This window comes from Gracilinanus agilis, chromosome 2, assembly GCF_016433145.1.
Source record: "Gracilinanus agilis isolate LMUSP501 chromosome 2, AgileGrace, whole genome shotgun sequence".
NCBI classification, from domain to species: domain Eukaryota; kingdom Metazoa; phylum Chordata; class Mammalia; order Didelphimorphia; family Didelphidae; genus Gracilinanus; species Gracilinanus agilis.
The window spans coordinates 102,296,814-102,322,666 of record NC_058131.1 but is presented as its reverse complement, the minus strand read 5'-3'; positions in this window follow the sequence as shown (position 1 = coordinate 102,322,666).

Here is a 25,853-nt window from a genome sequence, read left to right as displayed (position 1 = left end):
TGTTTGTAATAACAGGGATGTTGGAAAGTTGATAGTCTGGCCAGGTGCCTGCAAGACACTCTCCTCCCCCCGCCCACAGGCTTGAGTGAGTGGGGAGGGGCAAGTGCTCCTTGCTCTCAAACCCCTCCTACTCAGCAGTTGGTTTTCAGTTGAATATGGAAGCAGAGCAATAACTTCTGACAAGGCTCAGCAAAACTAATCTCTAATGATTTTCTCCTCAACTTATATTCCCCACAGGTCTGATTGAGGACTGAGTAGAAGCTGGATATCTAGATGTTAAGGACTGAGAAGGAACAGACTTCTTAGGCTGGCAACTGACAAGAATCAAGCTTAATGGCTATAGTGAGTATACCTAAATAATACCCAGGCACTGCTATCAAAGATAAAGCTTATATTGATAAAAGAAAGAAGATGAAGGCAAGAGTGGGTAATTAGGATTTGGATAAAAACTGGGAAGCCCTGAACTGTCGAGTTAAAGCTGTCCCTCCCCCCCAGGAGGAAGTGGCAGACCTTTAGCTAACTTACCCTCAAAGCTAATAGTAATTACTTCTAATATCAAATAACTAAATAATTATTATATTGATGCTAGAAAGTTCTAATCTACTAGACAGGCAAACTCCTGAGTAGAAACCACAATGGCTTTTGCCACTATGGCCTCCCAGGTGAACCCCAAATCAGGAACAGCAAGCAGAAAGATCTGTTCCCCTCAACTCCCAGAAATCAACTGTTAACTGCCCCCTTACCCAAAGTTCTCCAGGAGTGGTCCCCTGGAATTCTGGGTGAGGCTTGACCTTGTAATTTGCAGAATTCCATCCTGCCATTTTCTATATTACGCCTTTATATACATTCAAGTATACATCATCAGGCTTTTGCTTCACCTAGAGGTCTGGAACCTCCCATTCACCCTCATCATCTTTGTATACATCATCCTTGACATCATCTGGCTTAGAAAGTAGAATTAAGTCTCCCCCATGCTCCTTGTCTATAAAGTAACTTCTTCTACCAAGGAGAAAGATTTCCTAATTACTTCAACCAATCCACATCGCTCTATTTTCATCACTGTCCTGAATTATTTTTGTATTGGTATATAAGTTGTTACATTCTTGGAGTATAAAGGAAGGTCTATCACAAGGCTCTGGATCTTTTGTTCTTCACCAGAAGTCTGGCTTTATTGTGATTCCAGCACTCTCTCAATAAAATTATTTATTTTTGACTTGGAGACTTTGTTTCTCTTATTTGCATTCCTGTGCTTAGGAATTATGCCACACCATTGAAATATTGTGACTCTGTCACCCCTCTTATCATATATCAAATAATAATAACTCCACATATAGCACAATGTATCTTCTATGTCACAGGCCAAAGTAATCAGAAAAGCAAGTGAATGCCAACCCATCAATAATAAAAAGTAATGTGTTCAATATATAAATAATAATACCTGTGTAAGTTGGGCAAGAATCCAGTGATATGGGCAAATTGGGTTTTCAATAATATATTGACTGGGCATCATAGTCACTATGTTATAAATTCCCCCAGTAATTAAAAAAAAATATCAGCACAGCACAGGGCTAGGCCTGACCCTACCTGGAATTGTCATTGTAATCAACTCATTTTGGAGAAAAACATAGCAAGTGGTTCTCCTTCAGATTCTGGAACCACAAGGAGACAGGATACAAAGTACAAATGAGGGATACCCATGTCCATGTGCTAGAAATGATTTTGTTAAATTTAAAATTTAATTTAAAATTTAATTTAATATAATATAAATTAATTTAATTTAATGAAAATTAAAATTTAATTTAAAAAAATTTCAAAATTAAAAATTAAAGCAAATGAACCATTAATATACATAGCCTGGAGAGAAATATGAGTGCACTCATTATGTGTCTGTGCTATAACATAAAATTAACTTGAGATTTTACCAACTAAAAGCAACAGCTTCATATTGCTTTTACCAATAATGTCCTTGTCTCCAAGTTAAATGACAAACATATTAGATAACTTCATCTCCAAGCACATAGTAAAAAAAATAGAAATTAAGCAAAAAATAGTAAAAATTAAGCATAAAAAAGAGTAGGAATTAAGCAAATATTTAAATCTGACATGAACTCTGAAGAATCTAGTCATTAAAATCTTCAAGTTCACAAACATTTTACTAAGCAGTATTATAGTCCAAGAACTTTGTTAAGCACTGAAGATACAAAGAAAAGTAAACAACAGCTCTTACTCTCAAAAAGGTCACAGCCTAATGGAAAAGACAGTATGTAAATGACTATACATAAAAAAGATAATCAGGTAAGATATGGGACAATTTTATAGTGAAGGAACTACAACTAAGGAAAAGTGGGAAAGGATTCTAGTCATATGTAATACTTTAACTGACACCTGAAGGAAGTCAGGAAAGTCAGGATGTAGATTAAGTAATAGTAGCAGGATGGGAAGGGACAACCTATGAAAAAAATTTAGAGTAGGGAGATGGATTTCCATGTACAAGGAAAAATCAGGAAGCTGGTTTTGTTGATAGAATATACATGTAAGAAGATCAGAAAAGTGAGAAGGTATCAAGTTATAAAAGACTTCAAAAGTAAAATAAGGATTTTATCCTGAGGGTATTAGAAAATCACTGGAGTTTATTTAATAGGCATTAGACATTCAGATTTGAGTTTTATGGAGATTAATTTGACAGCTAAATGGTGAATGATTTGGAATGAGAAGAGACTTGAGGCAGGGACAGAATCCAGAATTCTGTTGCAATATTTCATATATGAAGTCAGGGGGACTTGTCCTAATGCAATGGTAATATCAAAGAAGAGAAGTACATATATAAAATAAATTTTGTGGAAGCAGAAATAAAAAGATGTGACTTAAAACAAACTCCTTAATTTCACATGATTATGATACAGATGACAAAAATAGGGATGGTATTTTAAATAATTTTTGAAGAAAAAATAAGCATCTTCAAAATAGAAACCAATTTTAAAACTTTATAGAATTATTAATTCAATTAGAAAAATAACAAGAGATATTAATTATTTTTTCTTTTATATAGCTTTCATAAATAAGTACATTTTAAGTAATATTCTACAGAAAAGAAAATAAAAATTTAGAAAAAACTGGCTCTTTTATCATATTTGATTCCTTTTTAAGGACCTTGGGAGGAAAAATGGTAATATGATAGAATAATCCTAAGGAAAGTCTCCAAATCTACACTCATTAACTAGGATTATCTGAAAGGAAGATAAGCTAGAAGCCTTCTCAATAAGATTTTGGGTGAAGCAATGATGCCTATTAATGCCACTATTATTCAATATTTTGCTGGAACTTCTAGCTTTAGGTAAAAAAAGAAGAAAAAGAAATAGAAGTTATAATTGGCAATAGAAAAGCAAAACCATCCCTTACTGCAGAAGATATGATGGCATACTCAGAGAATCCTAGAGAATTTACTAAAAAACTAGTTGAAATAATTAACATGAACAGAATTCTAATATAAAAAATAAATCCACACAAGTCTTTAGCATTCCTATATTTTACTCACAAAATTCATCAGGCAGAGTTAAAAAGAAAATTTTAATTTAAAATAACTAAATGTGGATGATGGCAGAGTAGGGAATGAAGCTTCATTGCCCTCCTAATACCCCACACAAATAATCAAACATAGATGTTAAAGTGTCAAAAACAGACACAAGTTATGAATGAAGTCAAATGAACCAGGAATAACTAGTAAAGGATGTATCTGACTTCCCTGGCCTCCATACCATTATTAGAGACCCTGGGGGTGTGATAATGATATTAAGTCTACCTTTCCCATTCTCAAATCTAATCACCAAAAGCGTAAACAGCTCCACTTAACTCACAAGTTGGGAGGTCTGTGACTCATGTGTGCTAGAGTGAGTGAGGAATTAAAATTTACTAACTACCTCCTGAGCAGTCTTAAGAAAAATATCTATTGTGATTGGACATGTAAACTAAGAGGAAGGCAGAGGAAGTGATGCAAAAGAAACCCCTTTAAAAGAGAGTTCAGTGAATTAACTTGGCTTCTTGTTGGTGTCTTGGATATGAAGGAGATCTCTTCTGGTTCTTGCTTGGACATGGAGGAGTGTTGGACCTGGGACCCTGAGACATTGGTGAGACTGCTCTTAAATCTCTCTCTTAGAACTACATGTGGTGAGTGAAGAAGGCTGACTCCTTTAACCTCCCAGGAAGTATTAGCCTCAGGGAGACTTCCTTGATTGGGAGAAGCCCTTGTGGCTAAACCCCTTGTTAATTGACTTTTAGGCTCTGGCTGGGTCTCTGGAGCCCTGCAAGAGTAAAGCCCAGACTTGAATAAATCTCTTACTCTCTTCTCATCTCTCTATTTCCACTCTCTCCTATATTTTGTAAATAAATTACTAAAATCATTTTAGGAATTGGTATTTATTCAGTTCCTTGATGACCACACCTTTAAATGTTAATATCCAACCCCAAACCCCCTTTTCCCTCTTACAGGGGCAAAACCAGAGCAAACAATGTGTAATAAGCAGCCTCATCTTTTCTTCTGCACACGGGAGCTTTCATCACTAGAAGATAACCCTGGAATCAGTAGGCAGAGGATCCTGGGAGCAGCTGTGTTCAGTTTTATTTCAGGTCCAGAGATTTCTGCTTGCCCATACTAGGGGATGAAGAATTGTATACCATAGTGTAAAGATGCCAGTCACTGGGGACTGTGTAATTGGAATCTTTTGCCTTTCAACTGTATTATCCAGGAGCTCACTAACTTCCTATCTTTGGGAGAAGTTCCATGTCTAGCTCTCTTTTCCTTCCTGTGATGACTTTGATGCAGTGGGCATTTTTGAACAGGTAGATTATCCATGGGTATTTATTTTATTAAATACCTACAGAATAAAAAACCTACAAAATGAAAAAAGATTATACTAAATTTTAAAATATATAACAAAGCAATTATCAGCAAAATAATTCATTACAGGTTAAGAAATAGAGTAATGAATTCATGAAATAGATTATTTATGAAATACACAAGAGTAAATGATAGTAACCTAGTATTTGATAAATCTAAAGATCTAAGCTTTAGGGTAAATAACTCATTATTTGACAAAAAATCTGGGAAAACTTGAAGGCAATTTTGCAGAAAACTGGAATATACAAACATCTTGAACTGTACAGCAAGATAAGCTGAAAATAGGCATATGATTTAGAACTAAAGAGTGATATCATAAGCAAATTAAGGAGTATGAAACACTTTTTGTGTTATATCTAAGAATAAGGGAAGAATTTATGCCCAAACAAGATTTAGAGAATGTAAGAGAATATAAACATAAAATTTTTATTGTTTTAATTTTTTAATTACAAAAACAAAGCCAATCCAGCCCAAAGTATGTCAAGTAGGAAAATGAGAGAAAAATTACAATATGTTTCTCTTATAAAGTCCTAATTTTTCCAATCATATAGAGAACAGAATCAAATTTAAGGACTAAAATGTAAGACTATATTGATGAAAAGGTCAAAGAGTATGAGCAGGTAGTTTTCAGAAGAAATTGAAGCTATCTATCTATATTCATATGAAAAAAGTTCTCGATATCATTTTTCATTATAGCAATGTAAATTAAAATACCTCTGAGGTATTACCTTATACCTATTAGATTGACCTTGAGAGAAAAGAAAAATGACAAAAGCTGAAAGAGATGTGGTAAAATTCGGATATCAATTCACTTTTGGTGGAGTTGTGCAATGATCAGGCTATTTTGCAGAGAAATTTTAAATTATACCCTGAAGAGTTATAAAATTTTAGATACATTCGTACCCAGCAATACAACTAGATCTGTATCATAAAAATACCAAAGAAAAAGGAAAAGGACCTTTACATACAAAATTATTTATAGTGCCTCTATAATGGGTTTGAGGCCTATCAATTATTATCAGTATTGCATTATAAGAAAAGACAAATAGGATGGTTTCAGAAATACTTGGGAAGAGTTATATGAACTGATGCAAAGCTAGGTAAACAGAGCTAAAAGATCATTTTACACAGTAACATTAATATTGAATAATAACTGAGTTAACAACCATTTTGAAAAAGGGACATAAGACAATTCTAAAGGACTAAGGAAAAATTATGTATATTTCCAGAGAAAAAACTCATAGAGCCTAAACACAAATTGAAGCATACTTTTTAAAAACTTTCTTTTTAATCCTATTTTTGTCTGTTTTCTTTAGCATGATTTTTGCTGATATGAAATTGGTTTTGTATGATTGCACATGCCTAATCTATATCAAAGTGCTTGCCTTCTCAAGGAAGGAGGAAAGGAGAGAGAAAGAGAGAGGAATTATGAAATTCAAAATTTTAAAAAATTAATGTTAAAATGTTTTAGATATAATTCAGAAATAATAAAATGGAAACATTATTTTAAAAAATCCAGGCTTTAAGAAAAGAAAGCTGAACCTCTAAATTTTAGGAAACCTACTGAAATTTTAAAGGTAAAGTCTACTACTTCTGTGGCCTGTTCAATCTGGAATGTTATTCCACAAGATTCACCCCATCTTCACCCTTTTGCTGACTGGTAAGTCCTTCATGGAGCCTCTATTTTGTGAAAGGGCCCAGACCAGTCTGCTTTTATTGACTTCCCTCCTATTATTGACTTGATTAACTTCAAAATTATTCCTTTATACCCAATAACCTTCTTTCTTTCTTTATCTCTAACCCCAGCCCCATTGATCTACTCTTTGTTCCCTTTTGGTTTTGTCTTCTCCAACTAGAATATAAAATCCTGGAGAGCAGAGATTTATTTTCTTTTGGTTTTTGTATACTCAATCCAAAATCACATACTTAGTATATTGCAAACCCTCAAATTTTATTTCCTTCCTTCCTTCCTTCTGCAAGAATATTGTTAAAGAGATATATTTCAAATATATCCCTGCCAGGTTACACTTTTGAGATAGAAAACATGGATAACTGATTTAGAAAAAATACGTACATATATGTATATACACATTTGTGTAAAAAATGCACAAAACTATACAGCATTAATTAAATACAGAATGTATTACTTTCAGGTAGTCATAGCAAGATATACATGAAATGTGATAGATATAGATAAATACATACATACATAGAATTAGATAGGCTATGATATGTCATATATATTTCACACAATATATAATAAATAATATGTTTTATATATAGTATAAATAATTTGCTTTTACATTGTCTTCACTTTTAGATTACAAGCTTCTTGAAGGAAAGGACTATCTTTTCTCTCTTCATTTTTAATTCCAAGAAATTTGCATGATGACAAGCATAAAAGGGGTTAAATAAATGTTTATTTATTGATTGACCTTAGGTTAGTAACTTATGCACTCAGTTTCCTCATCTGTAAAATAAAGATAACAATAGCACCTATCTTCCAGTGCTCAGATTGGGATCAACTGAGGTAATAATTATAAAGTTCTTAACACAGTCCTTAGTACATAGTAACTACCATATAAATATTATCTATTATTATTTTTCTGATCTACATCTGTTTGATGCTTGTGAATTGCAAAATATAATAAATGATGGGTATAGGGAATGGAGGAAAGGCATGTATCTCTTAAAATGCAGAAATGTTGGGGAAAGGTTTATTCTGCCCTAAATATGGATCTATTCTAAATATGGAGTATTTGATAATATAGACAGCATAAATGGTAATGCGAATTTCCACTTTCATGTTTTTTATCTTCATTGGCTCCAAGAGATCCACGTGGTGACTTGGACAGCTATAAATTATTGACTTTATTAGAGTCATAAATGGACTAAACTTTTATATCAAGCATGCAGATGCAGTATTTTGTCTTGGCAAGGAAGCTCCCTAACCTCATAAAATTAGCACAGCTGCCACCATTGTGAGATGCTATTGATTTCATGTTGTAAATCACCCTTAGTTTTGCAACATCATGACATCTTTATGAACATTAAAACTGTAATCTGGGGCACATATTTGCTATTTTAGCTGACAGTTTAGGAAGTATATGTAAGAATATTTTTTCTTTTATTCTATGTGTGCATGTCAGTTGGTTCTGTGTATTAGATGTGAAAGAAGATGTGGATCTGTGATTACATTGCTACATTATATTTCCTGGATAAATCACACATGCAGGCCAATATTGTTTCTGAAATGTTTAGTTATACAGAAATATTAAGAGTTCTGAGGGAATGTTCCATTATGCTGCAATGGCAACTTTGGAAATATCTATATTTCAAAACCTGCCATATGTATTGTTGTAAACAAAGGTTAAGGACAAGATGTTAGCCAAGAGATTTAATGTATATAGGAAGCATATTAAATAAAGAAAAAAAAACAGAGATAACTTTCTGAATTGCATGAAATAAAAGTGATCTGAATAAAGTTCTCAAGGAAAGAGGTGACCCAGGTGGGTTTAACTACAAGTTCAAGTTTTTTCACCCAGAGAAGCACATTTGATTTAAAAAAATGGCAAGTACTTGAACTATTGGAAATGATTCCCTGGGAACTGATGGCATAAAAGAGCAACAATCTAATTTTTTTGGATTATGGCAAAAAAATAAAAAATAAGAAAATATGAATTATTAGTCTTGCCATGACTAAATTTAATTGCCCGATTTTCCTTTTGACTATTTGAAAGTATTTTTATGGGTCACTTAATAAATTTTTCCCAGAAGGCCTATTTCCTTTAAGTTTCTTTTAAAATCTTATTAATCTGCTCATGTCCTATTCATGAGCAATATTTATGATTTATTTTATTTAATACTTAAACCATCTGTGTATGTTGGTAGTGGGTCAGAAGACTAAGGTCCTTTGGAATGACCACTCAAGTTTCAATGAGATTATGTGGAAAACCTTTATTTGTGTATCAATGATTAACCATGCCAGTAAGTATAATAGAAATATAAACCTTTATAAATACAAATTCAGAGAAAATGATTTAAAAATGAAGCAGTATGGAATTTATATTGATTTTAGAAGGGTTAGAACCTACTTTAGCCTTGGGCAAAAGTAATGAAAACACTTTTCCTCCATTTGGCCTTTAAAGACTTCAGAGTCTGACTTCTGTCACCACTTCCATATAATTACCATTTATTTAGTGCCCACTATGTGACAGGCACTTTACTAAGTATAAGATTGCAAGCTAATTATCCATCACTGTACTTCATATACTTCTAACAAACTGGCCTTATTATCCCTCACACATGACATTGAAGAAAATTAATATTGAATTGTAATAATTTTTATATGAAACCTTTCTTAAGCCTCATGTTTCTAGGTCAGATAACTTCTAGGTAATGTAATTTACCTTCAAGCCTCAAATCATCTCACTTTGCTGGTTTTTGATAGAGATAAAATGGAGACATGCTGTTTATTTATCTGTAAACAATAATTTTCTTAGGTAAGGGAAATCAGGCAAACTCCAGCTCCTGAACTTTTGAGCCACATGACTGGGGAAACTGCTGCTTACAGGATCCTTGTGATTACCTGCATCTCCTATGTTGAAGTAATGAGGGAGGAGTTGAGGTCTCTAAGTTCACCTCCTCTCTCAAGATATCCACCAATGGGTGCTGTCAGGGAGCTCTTATGTTTGATTTGTCAGGTCAGCCAGAAAGAGGACAGAACTCTTTAATCAAGAGACAGGATTTAATTGCTCTCTTTATTTTTCCACTCAGGATGCTGTGAGAGAGCAATTTTTTGTTATAAGATACACGCATTTATTAATAAGCACTGCCATTCCCTGGGGAATTGCCTCATATTCTTTACTGGGAAAAATTTCAATGCTACACTATTCTGTAGCCTATCATCATGCCTTTTTCATTGAATTTATCCCATAGATGATATTCATTCTTTCCTTTCCTCCATATTTTATAATGTGTTATTTCCTCCAAACTTCATCTCAAATATCATTTCCAAAATGAGACCTTTTGGGATTCAAAATTAAGTGATAATCACACTCCCTGTAGTTTATTTTTCATATAATTTGAATTTGCATATATTAATTCATGTCTTCTTTAGACATGTCCTATCTTTAATGACCCTGTAGATCATATTATCCATGGAGTTTTCTTGGTTAAGATACTGGAATGATTTGCCATTTCCTTATCTAGTGGATTAAGGCAAAAGGAGGTTGTGACTTGCTCAATATGATATAACTATTAAGTGTCTAAGGTCAGATTTGAACAAATGTCTTTCTAATTCCAGGCCCAACACTCTTATCCATTAAACCATCTAATTGCCTCTAGAACTTATGACATTTATGAGTCAGTTGAATATAAAATTCTTGATATAGCAACTGAAATTTTCATCTTTGTTTCCCTAGTGCCTTCTATGGTATCTGGTGTCAATTAATTGATCCACTGCAGATTCATATTCTTTAATATGAGCCACACCTGGAATAAATTTAAAGTACTTCATTAAGTTCTGCACAACACTTTTGGAAAAAGAATATTGTTAAATTGAAGGGTGTTTAGAGGAAGGAAAAGAACAAAGTAAAGGCTTTGTGATCATACCATATAAGATTCAGACATGGGAAATATAGGAAATTTCAGATGTAAGAAATAAATACTTGGTTCAGTGAAGAGAATACTTGTGTAGAGGAATATGATGAAAGTTTTTTGAGTATTTCCATGCTCACCAAGTAAGAGATGATTTAGAACTATTATACTTGGTTCCAGAGGGAAAATATGAATAATCAATAGGAATTTCAAAAATGTAAATTTAGGTTTAATGAAAGGAAAATATTACTAAAAATTAGAACCATCCCCAAAGGGAAGAGATGTCTATTGTACATGTGTCTAGGGTAATCAAATTCAAATTTGGACTACACTGAATGACTTTTGAGAATCTTTCTAGCTCGGATTATTCAGTGTTCTGGAATCTATGTTTATGGAAAGATAACAATGGGAATCAATTAGCAGCCTTCTTACCTAATCTACCATTTATGTATTTGTTAAGAAATATTAATTTATCTTCATTAGTTTTCAATTTGCATAAATGTATGTTTCATATAATATGCAATCATAAAAATTCATATAACATACAATTATATAAATGCACTGGGTTGAAGGGGATTAGATGAGTACTTTGCAATAATTGCTATAATTATTGTCCCAATTTACAAAAAATGGAAAAAATGAACTTTTTCAAATTTAGATTATTGAGCATAACTTAGATTTCTAGTGATGATTAATAAGTATTTATCTATCTTTTGGTTTCATAAAGGACAAATAATATCACAGTGTAATATTTCAACTTGCCTTGAACTAGATTTAAATGAGGCAATTACTCAAAAATTAATCAGCCACACTATCTCCTTCAGTTGTCAAAGTTTAATGGCAAAACACAAGTTCAATGATTGGTGATAGCCCTGGATAAAATGAATGCACTTGACATATTGATGACTGACCAAGATCTAAAACTACACAGTTTCTGCTTCAGCCGCCATTTTATGGCTTCTGGAACATTTTTTTATAATCTGCCCTCCTGCCAGGGGAAGTCTTCACATGCCTGGGGTAGATATCCATCTTACTTTTCAGAGGGGTTGGGGACTGTCAATTACCCTCAACCTAATTTAGCCTGTGTTCTGAGACAGTTATAACATGTTATAGCTACAAGTGAGAGCTGGGTTATAGATGAGCAGCCCTTAAAAGGCCTCAGCAAATCCTCACAGCAGGGTTTCTAGTCCTCCTTTAATACCTCATATATTCTGGTTAAAAATCAATGGAAAAAGACAATGGTCATCCATATCCAAAGGAACCATGATGAAAACTATCAACCACCAAAACAATATCAATCTGAGTGCTGAGCAAAAGGATATATTTTTAAGTTATTTTATTTTTATTAATATTTGTTTTTAATCTGTTTACATACTTTATGCCCCTACTTTCCCCTTTACCCCCCGCTCTCCCCTCACCCATGGCCAACGCACATTTCCACTGGTTGTAACAAGTGTCCTTGTTCAGGGTCTATTTCCCATTCATGTCCGCCTCAGTCCATGCATTCAAGCAATTGTTTATCTTATATGTTTCCTCTCCTGCAGTCCTTCCTCTGAATGTGGATAGCATCTTTACCATAAACCCCTCAGAGCTGTCTTGTGTCATTGCAGTGCTGCTGGTACAGAAGTCCATTACATTTGATTTTACCATAGTATATTAGTCTCTGTGTACAATGTTCTTCTGGTTCTGCTCCTTTCGCTCTGCATCTGTTCCTGGAGGTCTCTCCAATTTGCATGGAATTCCTCCAGTTTATTATTCCTTTTAGCACAATAGTATTCCATCACCCGCATATACCACAATTTGTTCAGCCATTCCCCAATTGAAGGACATACCCTCCTTTTCCAGTTTTCTGCCACCACAAAAAGCGCAGCTATAAATATTTTCATACAAGTCTGTTTATCGATGATCTGTTTGGGGAACAAACCCAGCAATGGTATGGCTGGATCAAGGGGCAGGCAATCTTTTATAGCCCTTTGGGCATAGTTCCAAATTGCCAGCCAGAATGGCTGGATCATTTCACAACTCCACCAGCAATGCATCAATGTCCCGATTTTGCCACATCCCCTCCAACATTCATTACTCTCCCCTTCTTTCATTTTAGCCAATCTGCCAGGTGTGAGGTGATACCTCAGAGTTGTTTTGACTTGAATTTCTCTAATTATTAGAGATTTAGAACATTTCTCATGTGCTTATTGATACTTTTGATTTCTTTACCTGAAAATTGCCTATTCATGTCTCTTGCCCATTTATCAATTGGGGAATGGCTTGATTTTTTATACAATTGCTTTAACTCCTTGTATATTTGAGTGATTAGACCCCTGTCAGAGTTTTTCGTTATAAAGATTTTTTCCCAATTTGTTGTTTCCCTTCTGATTTTGACTACATTGTTTTTGTTTGTACAAAAGCTTTTTAGCTTACTATAATCAAAACCATTAAATTTACATTTTGTAATTTTCTCTAACTCTTGCTTGGTTTTAAAATCTTTCCTTTCCCAGAGATCTGACAGGTATACTATTCTGTGTTCACTTAACTTATTTATAGTTTCCCTCTTTATATTCAGGTCATTCACCCATTCTGAATTTATCTTGGTGTAGGGTGTGAGATGTTGATCTAAACCTAATCTCTCCCATATTGTTTTCCAAATTTCCCAGCAGTTTTTGTCAAATAGTGGATTCATGTCCCAAAAGTTGGGCTCTTTGGGTTTATCATACACTGTCTTACTGACATCATTAACCCCAAGTCTATTCCACTGATCCTCCCTTCTATCTCTTAGCCAGTACCATATTGATTTAATGACTGCTGCTTTATAGTATAGTTTGACATCTGGTACTGCTAGGCCCCCTTCCTTCACATTTTTTTTTCATTATTTCCTTTGATATTCTTGATCTTTTGTTATTCCAAATGAAATTTGTTATAGTTTTTCCTAATTCAGTAAAGAAGTTTTTGGGTAGCTTGATAGGTATGGCGCTAAATAGGTAAATTAATTTTGGTAGTATATTCATTTTTATTATGTTAGCTCATCCTACCCATGAACAGTTAATGGCTTTCCAATTGTTGAGGTCCAGTTTTATTTGTTTGGAAAGTGTTTTGTAGTTGTTTTCATGTAATTGCTGTGTTTGTTTTGTTAGATTGATTCCCAAGTATTTTATATTGTCTAGGGTGATTTTAAATGGTGTTTCTCTTTCTACCTCTTGCTGTTCTAATGTGTTGGAAATGTACAGAAATGCTGATGATTTATGTGCATTTATTTTGTATCCTGCCACTTTGCTAAAGTTGTTGATTATTTCTACAAGCTTCTTAGTTGATTCTCTAGGATTTTTTAAGTATACCATCATATCATCTGCAAAGAGTGATAGCTTAGTCTCCTCATTGCCAATTTTGATACCTTCAATTTCTTTTTCTTCTCTAATTGCTATTGCTAGTGTTTGTAGTTCTATGTTGAATAATAGAGGCATCCTTGCTATTGCTAGTGTTTCTAGTACTATGTTGAATAATAGAGGCATCCTTGTTTCACTCCTGATCTTATTGGGAAGGCTTCTAATTTATCCACATTGCATATAATGCTTGTTGATGGTTTTAGGTATATATTGTTTATTGTTTTTAGGAAGGGTCCTTCTATTCCTATACTTTTCAATGTTTTCAATAGGAATGGATGCTGTATTTTGTCAAAGGCTTTTTCAGCATCTATTGAGATAATCATGTGATTTTTCTTTGTTAGACTGTTGATATGGTCAATTATGTGGATGGTTTTCCTAATGTTGAACCATCCTTGCATTCCTGGTATAAATCCCTCCTCATCATGGTGGATGACCTTCTTAATTACTTGCTGGAGTCTCTTTGCTAATATTCTATTTAGGATTTTTGCATCTATGTTCATTAGGGAGATTGGTCTATAGTTTTCTTTCTCTGTTTTTGGTCTACCTGGCTTTGGTATCAGTACCATATTTGTGTCATAAAATGAATTTGGTAGGACTCCTTCTTTGCTTATCATATCAAATAATTTGTATAGTATTGGGATTAGTTGCTCTTTGAATGTCTGATAGAATTCACTTGTGAATCCATCAGGCCCTGGCGATTTTTTCTTAGGGAGTTCTTTAATGGCTTGTACAATTTCTATTTCTGATATGGGATTATTTAGGTATTCTATTTCTTCTGCTGTTAATCTAGGCAATTTATATTTTTGTAAATATTCATCCATATCTCCTAAATTGTTATATTTGTTGCCATATAATTGGGCGAAATACTTCTTAATGATTGCCTTAATTTCCCCTTCATTATAGGTGAGGTCTCCCTTTTCATCTCTAATACTGTCAATTTGGTTTTCTTCTTTCCTTTTTCTTATTAGATTGACTAGTACTTTGTCTATTTTATCTGTTTTTTCAAAATACCAGCTTCTAGTCTTATTTATTAATTCAATAGTTCTTTTACTTTCGATTTTATTAATTTCTCCCTTAATTTTTAGTATTTCTAATTTAGTTTTCATCTGGCGGTTTTTAATTTGCTCGCTTTCTAATTTTTTGAGTTGCATGCCCAATTCATTAATCTCTGCCCTCCTTAATTTGTTAATATATGCACTCAAGGATTTAAATTTCCCCCTGAGTACTGCCTTGGCTGCATCCCACAGAGTTTGGTAGGATGTCTCATCATTGTCATTCTCTTCAATGAAATTGTTGATTGTTTCTATGATTTCTTCTTTGACAATTTGGTTTTGAAGAATCATATTGTTTAATTTCCAATTGGTTTTTGACTTGCCTATCCAGGTGCCCTTACTGATTATTATTTTTATCGCATTATGATCTGAGAAGGTTACATTTATTATATCTGCTCTTTTGCATTTGTTTGCCATGATTCTATGCCCTATTACATGGTCAATCTTTGTAAATGTACCATGTGCAGCTGAAAAGAAGGTGTATTCCTTTTTGTCCCTATCTATTTTTCTCCACATATCAATTAGATCTAATTTTTCTAGGACTTCATTCATCTCTCTTACCTCTTTCTTATTTATTTTTTGGTTTGATTTATCTAGATCTGAAAGAAGAATATTTAGATCTCCCACTATTATGGTTTTACTATCTATTTCCTTCTTGAGCTCTGCCAGTTTCTCCTTTATGTATTTGGATGCTAATGCACTTGGTGCATATATATTAAGCAGTGTTATTTCCTCATTGTTTATACTGCCTTTAATCAGGATGTAATGACCTTCCCTGTCTTTTTTAATCATATCTATTTTTACTTTGGCTTTGTCAAAGATCATGATATCCACTCCTGCCTTCTTTTTCTTATTTGATTCCCAAAAGGTTTTGCTCATACCCTTAACCTTGAACTTGTGTGTGTCTACCCGCCTCATATGTGTTTCTTGTAGACAACCTATGGTAGGATTTTGGTTTCTGATCCACTTTGCTATTTGCTTCCGTTTTATGAGTGAGTTCATCCCATTCACATTCAGAGTTACAATTGTTAGTTGTGTATTCACTGACATTTTTTGTATCCTCCCCTGGACCCACTCCTGGCCCAGGAACAGAAAACCAATAGTTTTCATTGCTGTTTTCCAAGGCACTAATAATTCATAGTTTTGCAGCACTGGTTTTCTGGATGCCTGGAAAAGTTTTGCTTCTGAAGTGATGTGGCAGAAGTGGTTTTTTTAAGCTCGAGCAAATTTCTCAAGCCTGGAGCTGCTGTCTCCACAGCACTACAAAGAAAGAAGGAGGTGTGGGGCTGAGTTCTTTTGTAAGTTTAGGTGTGTCCTTGGGTCTGCTAATGTAGTCTCATGGCCACAAGCATGGAAAAAGGGGAAAGGAGTGCTGAGTGAGCTCAGGATCAATGAGTGTCATTCTTCTATTTGGAAATTTAATTTATTTTTTACTGAATTTTATTTAATTAATTAATTTAGTATATATTTCCATGGTTACAATATTCATGTTCTTTTCCTCCCCTCTCCCCAATCCCTCTTCCCTAGCTCATGCACAATTCCACTGGGTTTTACATGTGACCTTGTTCAAGACCTATTTCTATATTATTGATATTTGCACTAGGGTGATAATTTAGAGTTTATATCCCCAATTACATACCCATCAACTCATGCGATCAAGCAGTTGTTTTTCTTCTGTGTTTCTATTCCCTCAGTTTTTCCGCTGAATGTAGATAGTGTTCTTTTAACATAAGTGCCTCAGAATTGTCCTGGATTATTGCACTGCTGATAGTAGAGAAGTCCATTACATTCAATTGTGCCACAGTGTATCAGTCTCCCTATACAATGTTTTCCTGGTTCTGCTCCTTTCATTCTACATCAATTCCTGGAGGTTGTTCCAGTTCACATGGAATTACTCCAGTACATTATTCCTTTGAGCACAATAGTATTCCATCACCAACAGATATAGCAATTTGTTCACCCATTCCCCAATTGAAGGACATCACCACATTTTCCAACTTTTTGCCACCACAAAGAGGAAGCTATAAATATTTTTGTACAAGTCTTTTCCCTTATGATAACTTTAGGGTATAAACCCAGCAGGGGTATATCTGGATCAAAGAATATACAGTCTTTTATAGCGCTTTGGGCATAGTTCTTAATTGTCATGCAGAATGATTGGATCACTTCACAACTCCACCAGCAATGTATTGATGTCCCAATTTTTCCATATCCCCTCCAACATTTAGTACTTTCCTTTGCTGTCATTGTAGCCAATCTGCTACATGTGAGGTGGTCCCTCAGAGTTGTTTTGATTTGCATTTCTCTGATTGTAAGAGATTTAGAACACCTTTTCATGTGTTTGTTAATAGTTTTGATTTCATTATCTGAAAATTGCCTATTCGTGTCCCTTGCCTATTTATCAATTGGGGAATGGCTTGGTTTCTCCTACAACTGATTTAATTACTTTGATTAATTCAACCTTTGTCAGAGGTTTCTGTTATAAAGCTTTTTCCCCAATTTGTTGCTTCCCTTCTAGTTTTGATTGCATTGTTTTCATTTGTACAAAAACTTTTTAATTTAATGTAATCAAAATTATTTCTTTTACATTTTGTAATTTTTTCTAACTCTTGCTTGGTCTTAAAATCTTTCCTTTCCCAAAGATCTGACAAGTATACAATTCTGAGTTAACCTAATTTACTTATAGTTTCCTTCTTTATATTAAAGTCTTTCACCCATTCTGAGTTTATCTTGGTATAGGTTGTGAGATGTTAATCTAAACCTAATGTCTCCCATACTGTTTTCTAATTTTCCCAGCAGTTTTTGTCAAATAGTGGATTTTTGTCTCCAGAGCAGGGATCTTTGGGTTTATCATAGACTGTCTTGCTGATGTCACTTACCCCAAGTCTATTCCACTGATCCTCTCTTCTATCTCTTAGCCAGTACCATATTATTTTGATGATCCCTGCTTTATAGCACAGTTTAATATCTGGTACTGCTAGGCCACCTTCCTTCATATTTTTTTTTTCATTATTTCCCTTGATATTCTTGATCTTTTGTTCTCCCAAATGAACTTTGTTATTGTTTTTTCTAATTCAGTAAAACAGCTTCTTTGGAGATTGATGGGTATGGCACTGAATATATAAATTAGTTTAGGTAGGATTATCATTTTTATTATGTTATCTTGGCCTACCCATGAGCAATTAATATTTTTCCAATTATTTCGATGTAGTTTTAATTGTGTGGAAAGTGTTTTGTAGTTGTGTTCATATAGATCATGTGTTTGCCTTGGCAGATAGATTCTTAACTTTATACTATCTCAGGTGATTTAAAATGGCATGTCTCTTTCTAACTCTTGCTGCTGGGATGTGTTGGAAATATATAGAAATGCAGATGATTTATGTGGGTTTATTTTTGTATCCTGCAACTTTGCTGAAGTTCTTGATCATTTCCACTAGTTTTTTAGTTGATTATCTTGGATTATTTAAGAAGACCATCATATCGTTGGCAAAGAGTGATAACTTGGTCTCCTTAATACCTATTTTAATACCTTCAATTTTTTTTCTTCTCTCATTGCTATTGCAAGTGTTTCTAATGCAATGTTAAATAATAGAGGTGATAATGGGCATCCTTGTTTCATTTCTGATATTATTTGGAATGCTTCTAATTTATTTCCATTGCAGATGATGTTTGCTGATGGTTTTAGATATATATGGTGTATTATTTTTAGGAAAGACTCCTCTATTCCAATACTTTCTAGTTTTTTTCAATAGGAATGAGTTTCGAATTTTGGCAAAGGCTTTTTGTCCATCTATTGACATAATTATGTGATTTTTGTTGGTTTACTTGTTAATATGGACAATGATTTCGGTTGTTTTCCTAATTTTGGACCATCCTTTCATTCTTGGTATAAATCCCACCTGATCTTAATGAATAATCCTCTTGATCACTTGCTGGAGTCTTTTTGATATTATTCTATTTAAGATTTTTGCATCTATATTCATTGAGGAGATGAGTCTATAGTTTTGTTTCTCTGTTTTTGATGTATCTGACTTTGGAATGAGTACCATATTTATATCATCAATGGAATTTGATAGAACTCCTTTTTGCTTATTATGTCAAATAATTTGTGTAGTATGGGAATTAGTTGTTCTTTGAATTTTTGATAGAATTCACCTTTTCTCATATGGTTTTTTTAAGTATTCTATTTCTTTTGTTAAATTATGCAATTTATAATTTTGTAAATATTCATCCATATCACCTACATTGTCATATTTATTGGGATATAATTGGGCAAAGTAGTTTTTAATGATTGCCTTAATTTCTTTTAGATGTGAGTTATCCCTTTTCATCTTTAATATTGTTTTATTGGTTTTTTATTAGATTGACCATTACTTTGTCTGTTTTATTTGTCTTTATAAAATACTAGCTTCTAGTCTTATTTATTAATTCAATAGTACTTTTAATTTCAATTTTATTAATTTCTCCTTTAATTTTTAGGATCTTGAATTTAATTTTCAATTCACTAACCTTTGCCCTCCCTAATTTGTTAATATATGTGCTCAAGGATATAAATTTTCCCACAATACTGCTTTGGCTATATTCCATAGATTTTGATAGGATGTCTCATCATTGTCATTTTCTTCAATAAAAGTATTAATTGTTTCTGTGATTTCTTCTTTAACTAACCAATTTTGGAAAATCATATTATTTAATTTCCAATTAATTTTGTACACTCAGTAATTATTATTTTTATTGCATTATGATCCGAAAAGGTTGCATTTATCATTTCTGCTCTTTTGCACATGTTTGCCATGTTTTTATGTCCTAGTACATGGTCAATCTTTGTGAATGTACGATATGCTACTGAAAAGAAGGTGTGTTCCTTTTTTTCCTTATTTATTTTTTTCCACTTTCTATTAACTCTAATTTTTCTAAGATTTCATTCACATCTCTTTCCTCTTTCCCATTTATTTTTTTGGGGTTGATTTATCTATATCTAATAGAGAAAGGTTCAGATCTCCCACAAGTATAGTTTTACTATCTATTTTGCCCTTGATATCCACTAGTTTCTCCTTTAGAAATCTGGATGCTATGCCATTTGTTGCATACACATTGAGTACTGATATTTCCTAGTTGTTTATACTTCCTTTTTTCAGGATGTAATTACCTTCCCTATCTCTTTTAACTAGGTCTATTTTTACTTTGGATTTGTCAGATATCATGATATTCCTGCCTTCCTTTTCTCAGTTAATGCCCAATAGATTTGACTCCAGTCTTTTACCTTTACCAGGTGTGTCTACCTGCCTCATATGTGTTCTTGTGGACAACATATGATAGGATTTTGGTTTCTAATCCACTCTGCTATTTGCTTCCATTTTATGGGTGAGTTCATCCCATTCACATTCAGAGTTCTGATTACCACCTTTGTATTTCCAAACATTGTGATTTCCTCTACTAGTCCTGCCCTTTTTTCTTTCACTACTTCATTCTATACCACTGTTTTGTTTTTAATTAGTCCTCCTATTTCCCACCCTTATTTTGATTTTTTCTCCCCCCCTCATTCTTATTCCCCTCTTATTTTTCATCAGGATATTTTTAAACTACCCCCCATATCCTCCTTCCCTAGTATTCCTTCCCTCCCCACCAGTCCATTTCTCACCCTTCTACTTCTCGATAGAGCATGAATGAATTCTCTGTCCCAATGCATCTGATCACTACTCCCTCTTTGAATCAATTTCAATGCATGAAAGAATTATTTCTTTACCCTTCCATTGTATTGGTGATCTCCCCTGCTGCCACCATGAGCTTCTTTTTCAAAAATAAATTCACCTCATTTTGTCTCTTTTCCTATTCCTCTTAGTATTAACCTCTTTTTTAACTCTAGTTTTATTTGGTCATTTTTATTATGTTAGCTCGTCCTACCCATGAGCACTCAATGTTTTTCCAATTATTTAGATCTAGTTTTAATTGTTTGGAAAGTGTTTTGTAGTTATGTTCATATAATTCCTGTGTTTGTTTTGGTAAATAGATTCCTAAGTACTTTATATTGCCTAGAGTGATTTTAAATGGAATTTCCCTCTCTAACTCTTGCTGCTGTGATGTGTTGGAAATATATAGAAATGCTGATCATTTATGTGCTTTTATTTTGTATCTTACAAATTTGCTCTTTGCTAAAGTTGTTGATCATTTCCTCAAACTTTTTAGTTGATTCTCCAGGATTTTTTAAGTAGAACATTATATCATCTATAAAGAGTGATAGCTTAGTCTGCTCACTGCCTATCTCAATACGTTCAATTTCTTTTTGTTCTCTAATTGCTACTACTAGTGTTTCTAGTACAATGTTAAATAATAGAGGTGATAATGGGCATCCTTGTTTCACTCCTGATCTTATTGGGGATGTTTCTAATTTGTCCCTGTTGTAGATGATGGTTTTGATGGTTTAGATATATGCCATTCATTATTTTTAAGAGTTGTTCTTCTATTCTTATGCTTTCTACTGTTTTCAGTAGGAATGGACATTGTATTTTGTCAAAGACTTTTTCAGCATCGATTGAGATAATCATGTAATTTTTGTTGGGTTTCTTGTTGATATGGCCAATGATGTGAATAGTTTTTCTAATGTTGAACCATCCTTGCATTCCTGATACAATTCCCACTGGATCATAATAAATAACCCTTGTGATCACTTACTGCAGTCTTGTTGCAAGTATTCTGTTTAAGATTTTTGCATCTATTTTCATTAAGGAGATTGGTCTATAGTTTTCTGTTTTTTATCTACCTGGCTTTGGGATCAGTATCATATTTGTGTCATAATAGAAGTCTTTCTTTGCTTATTATGTCAAATATTTTGTATGATATTGGAATTAGTTGTTCTTTGAAGGTTTGATAGAATTCACTTGTGAATGCATCTGGTCCTGGGGATTTTTTCTTAGGGAGTTCTTTGATGGCTTGTTCAATTTCTTTTTCTGATATGGGATTATTCAATTATTCTATTTCTTCTACTGTTAATCTAGGCAATTTATATTTTTGTAAATATTCATCCATCTCACCTAAGTTGCTATATTTATTGCCATATAATAGGGCAAAATAGTTTTTAATGATTGCCTTAATTTGCTCTTCTTTAGAGGTGAGGTCTCCCTTTTCATCTTTGATACTGTTAATTTGGTTTTCTTCTTTCCTTTTTTAATTAGATTTCCAAGTACTTTATCTATTTTATCTGGTTTTTTTTTTCAAAATAACAGCTCCTAGTCTTATTTATTAATTCAATTGTTCTTTTCTTTCAATTTTATTAATTTCTTCTTTGATTTTCAGTATTCTTATTTAGTTTTCATCTGGGGATTTTTAATTTGTTTACTTTCTAGTTTTTTTAAGTTGCATGCCCAATTCATTAACCTCTGCCCTCCCTAATTTGTTAATATATGCACTCAATGATATAAATTTCCTACTTAGTACTGCCTTAGCTGCATCCCACAGATTTTTGTAGGATGTCTCATCATTGTCATTCTCTTCAATGAAATTATTGATTGTTTCTATGGTTTGTTCTTTAACTAACTGATTTTGGAGAGTCATATTTTTAATTTCCAATTAATTTTAATTTGACTATCTATGACCCCTTACTAATTATTATTTTTATTTAATTATTATCTGAAAGGGTTACATTTATTATTTCTACTGTTTTGCATTTTTCTGCCATGTCTCTATGCCTTAGTACACTGATGGGCAAACTTTTTAAAGAGGGGGCCAAAGGGAAGGAAATGCTCATCTGTCCAGCTGTTTCTAAGGCAACACTTTCCAAGTTTCATTGTATTGTATCCTACTCATTGTATTTGTCAGGTTAGGAATAATGTCACAAGGCCAGATAAAACATTTCAGGGGGCCACATCTGGCTCAGGGGCTGTAGTTTGCCCATCACTGCCATAGTACATTGTCAATCTTTGTGAATGTACCATGTGCAGCTGAAAAGAATGTGTATTCCTTTTTGTCCTTATTTATTTTTCTCCACTGTAATGTAGGGTTGCAGCAAAAGCTCTTGCTTTTGCAAACCAACTGTAGCAACTCTGTCAGTTAGAAAGGTTTAGAATGTTGAACCAGCCAGGGGACTGGGCTCAGGAAAAAACCGTTGGCCCCTGAGGCTATTAATATCCCTGGAGTTCTAACTGAAGGGACTTTTGCCTTTGGGGAATTTTGGACGTTGCCTGACTTCTCTGGACCTCTCCCTGACCTCTCCATTTACATCCTGCTATTTCACTGAATTTCCCCATTGGGCCCTGGGAATAAGGGTGGTTTGGTGGTTGGACTTCATAGGTTTTAGCTTCTGTAGGCAGGTAGGACAATCTAAATCAAGCCATCCCCTCATAGAGTGATCTGATAAATTCTTTTACCTAAGGGCAGTGTAACTATCCCTTACTGAGGGAGCTGGCCTCTCTCAGTCTGACCCTCTCTTCTTTGACCCTTCCCCAGAACCAGCTTTCTCCCTAGCAGCAGTTTTGAAACCTTTTTTATCTCTTTTCCTCAGCTTACCCCCAGCATTAATAAATCCCCTTTGATATCTACACAAAGAGCCTCTGGTGAATCATTGTACTGAATACTAGGGCAAAGGCTAAAGATGGAAGAATAACTTTCCTTTTATTTCTTGAGGGCAACCCTAGGCATCAATCTTGGGCAGGAAGTTCCTGACGAGACTTCCTGATGACTTTGGTTCCAGTGGCAGGGAGGAGCCTTTGACTTCTCCCTCAAGGGACCTTAGAAATTAACAACACAAACCCTTCAGCCAGACCAATATCATTTCTGGATGACTAAATTCTTCTTGTATCTTAGTGATAGCCTCCCTACCTGAAGGACCTAGCGTATTTCCTCCTAGTACCCTCTGTCTCTAGCCTCTGTGATTAGCCTGTTTGAGCAGTCCTTCCTATATTCCCCAATCATGTCTTACCTTCCTATATATATTCCCCCATTTACTCCATCATCATATTCCCCTTACCTTTCCATTAACCTATCTATTACCTTCCCATATCATATTCCCTTACTATTTCCATAGCATATCTAGTTAATTTTTGATAATACCACATATCTATTAACTCTAATTTTTCTAGGATTTCATTCACCTCTCTTACCTCTTTCTTATTTATTTTTTGGTTTGATGTATATACTATAGTTTTGCTATCTATTTCCTACTTAAGCTTCTCCTTTAGAAATTTGGATCTTATACCATTTGTTGCATACATGTTGAGTACTGCTATTTCTTCATTGTTTATATTGCCTTTTATCAGGATATAATTACCTTCCCTGTTTCTTTTAATCAGATCTGTTTTTACTTTGACTTTGTCAGAAATCATGATTAGGACACTTGCCTTCTTTTTCTCAGTTGAAGTCCAAGAGATTATAATCCAGCCTTTTATTTTTTCTCTATGTATGTCTGCCTATCTTATGTGTGTTTCTTTTAGACAACATATGGTATGATTTTGGTTTCTAATCCACTCTGATACTTGCGTCTGTTTTATGGTCTAATTCATCTCATTCACATTCAGCATTATAATTATCAAGTGTGTAGTCCCTGACATTTTGATATCCTCTCCTAGTTCTACCCCTTCTTACACTATTTCCTTTTAAACCAGTGCTTTTTTTTAAATCAGTTCCCCTTATCCCCTCCCTTAGTTTACTTCCCTTTCCATCCCCTCCCCTTTTTGTTTCCTTATTATTATTTTTAAGACCTAATGAATTCCCTCCCCTCTCTTTTCCCCTCCCTTTTTGAACTCCCCAACACACTGCCCCCCTTGGATTTTCCCTTTTGACTTTCTCCATAGCATAAGATAGATTCAATATCTCAATGGATATAGCTACTCTTCCCTCTCAGGAATAATTTCACTGAGAGTAATGTTTAAGTATTTCCTATTAGTGCCCTATTACTCTCCTTCTTATAATAGTATTCATCCTCTCCCCTTCCCCTACCCTCATTGTGTGGCATAGATTATCCTATTTTTCTTATTCATTCTACTTTCTCTTGGTGCTATCTTCTATTCCTACCCCCCTTTTTTCCTGTAGACCATTTAGTACCCCTACCTCTCCTTATGAATAATTCTTCTAATTAATATAAAAGTACAATTTTTGAGAATTACACATAACATTTCTCCATATAGGAATACTAATATTTAAATACTAATATTTAAAGATGCACATTTAAAAATAAGATTTTTCTTTCTTTCCCCTCTCTTGTTTACCTTTTCATGTTTCTCTTGATTTTTGTGGTTGGATATCAGACTTTCCACTTAGCTCTGGTCTCTTCTTTACAAATATTTGGAAATCTTCTAGATTGTTGAATGCCAATACTTTCCCCTGGAAGTATATAGTCAGTTTTGACGGGTAGGTGATCCTTGGTTATAGACCCAATTCTATTGTTTCTCTGAGTATCATGTTCTAAACCTTTCAGTCTTTTAGCGTGGAGGCTGTCAGATACTATGTAATCCTGATTGGTGTTCCTTGATTTCTGAATTGTCTCTTTCTGGTTTCTTGTAATATTTTTTCCTTAAGTTGGAAACTCTTGAATTTGGCAATTATATTCCTGGTGTTTGACTTTTGAGGGTTTAGTGTAGAGGAAGATCTCTGGATCCTTTAATGTCTATTTTGCCCTCTTTTTGCATTTACAGTTTGTCACTATTCCCTTTAAGTATACTTCTTCTAGCTACCCAAGTGATAACAATTTTTAAGAGTTACCAATATCATCTTTTCTTATAGGAATATATTGAGTTCCTTTAATTATTTTTTATTCCCCCACTTTCTTAATTACCTTTTGGCAATTCCCTTGAGTTTTATGTTTGGGCATCTATTTTTTTGTTTAAATCTGTTTTTTTTTTTCTTTCTGAATCCTTGGAAGTCTTCTATTTTATTGAATGACCATACTTCCCCTGGTCAGAATATAGTTAATTTTGCTGGGTAGTTGATTCTTGGTTGTAG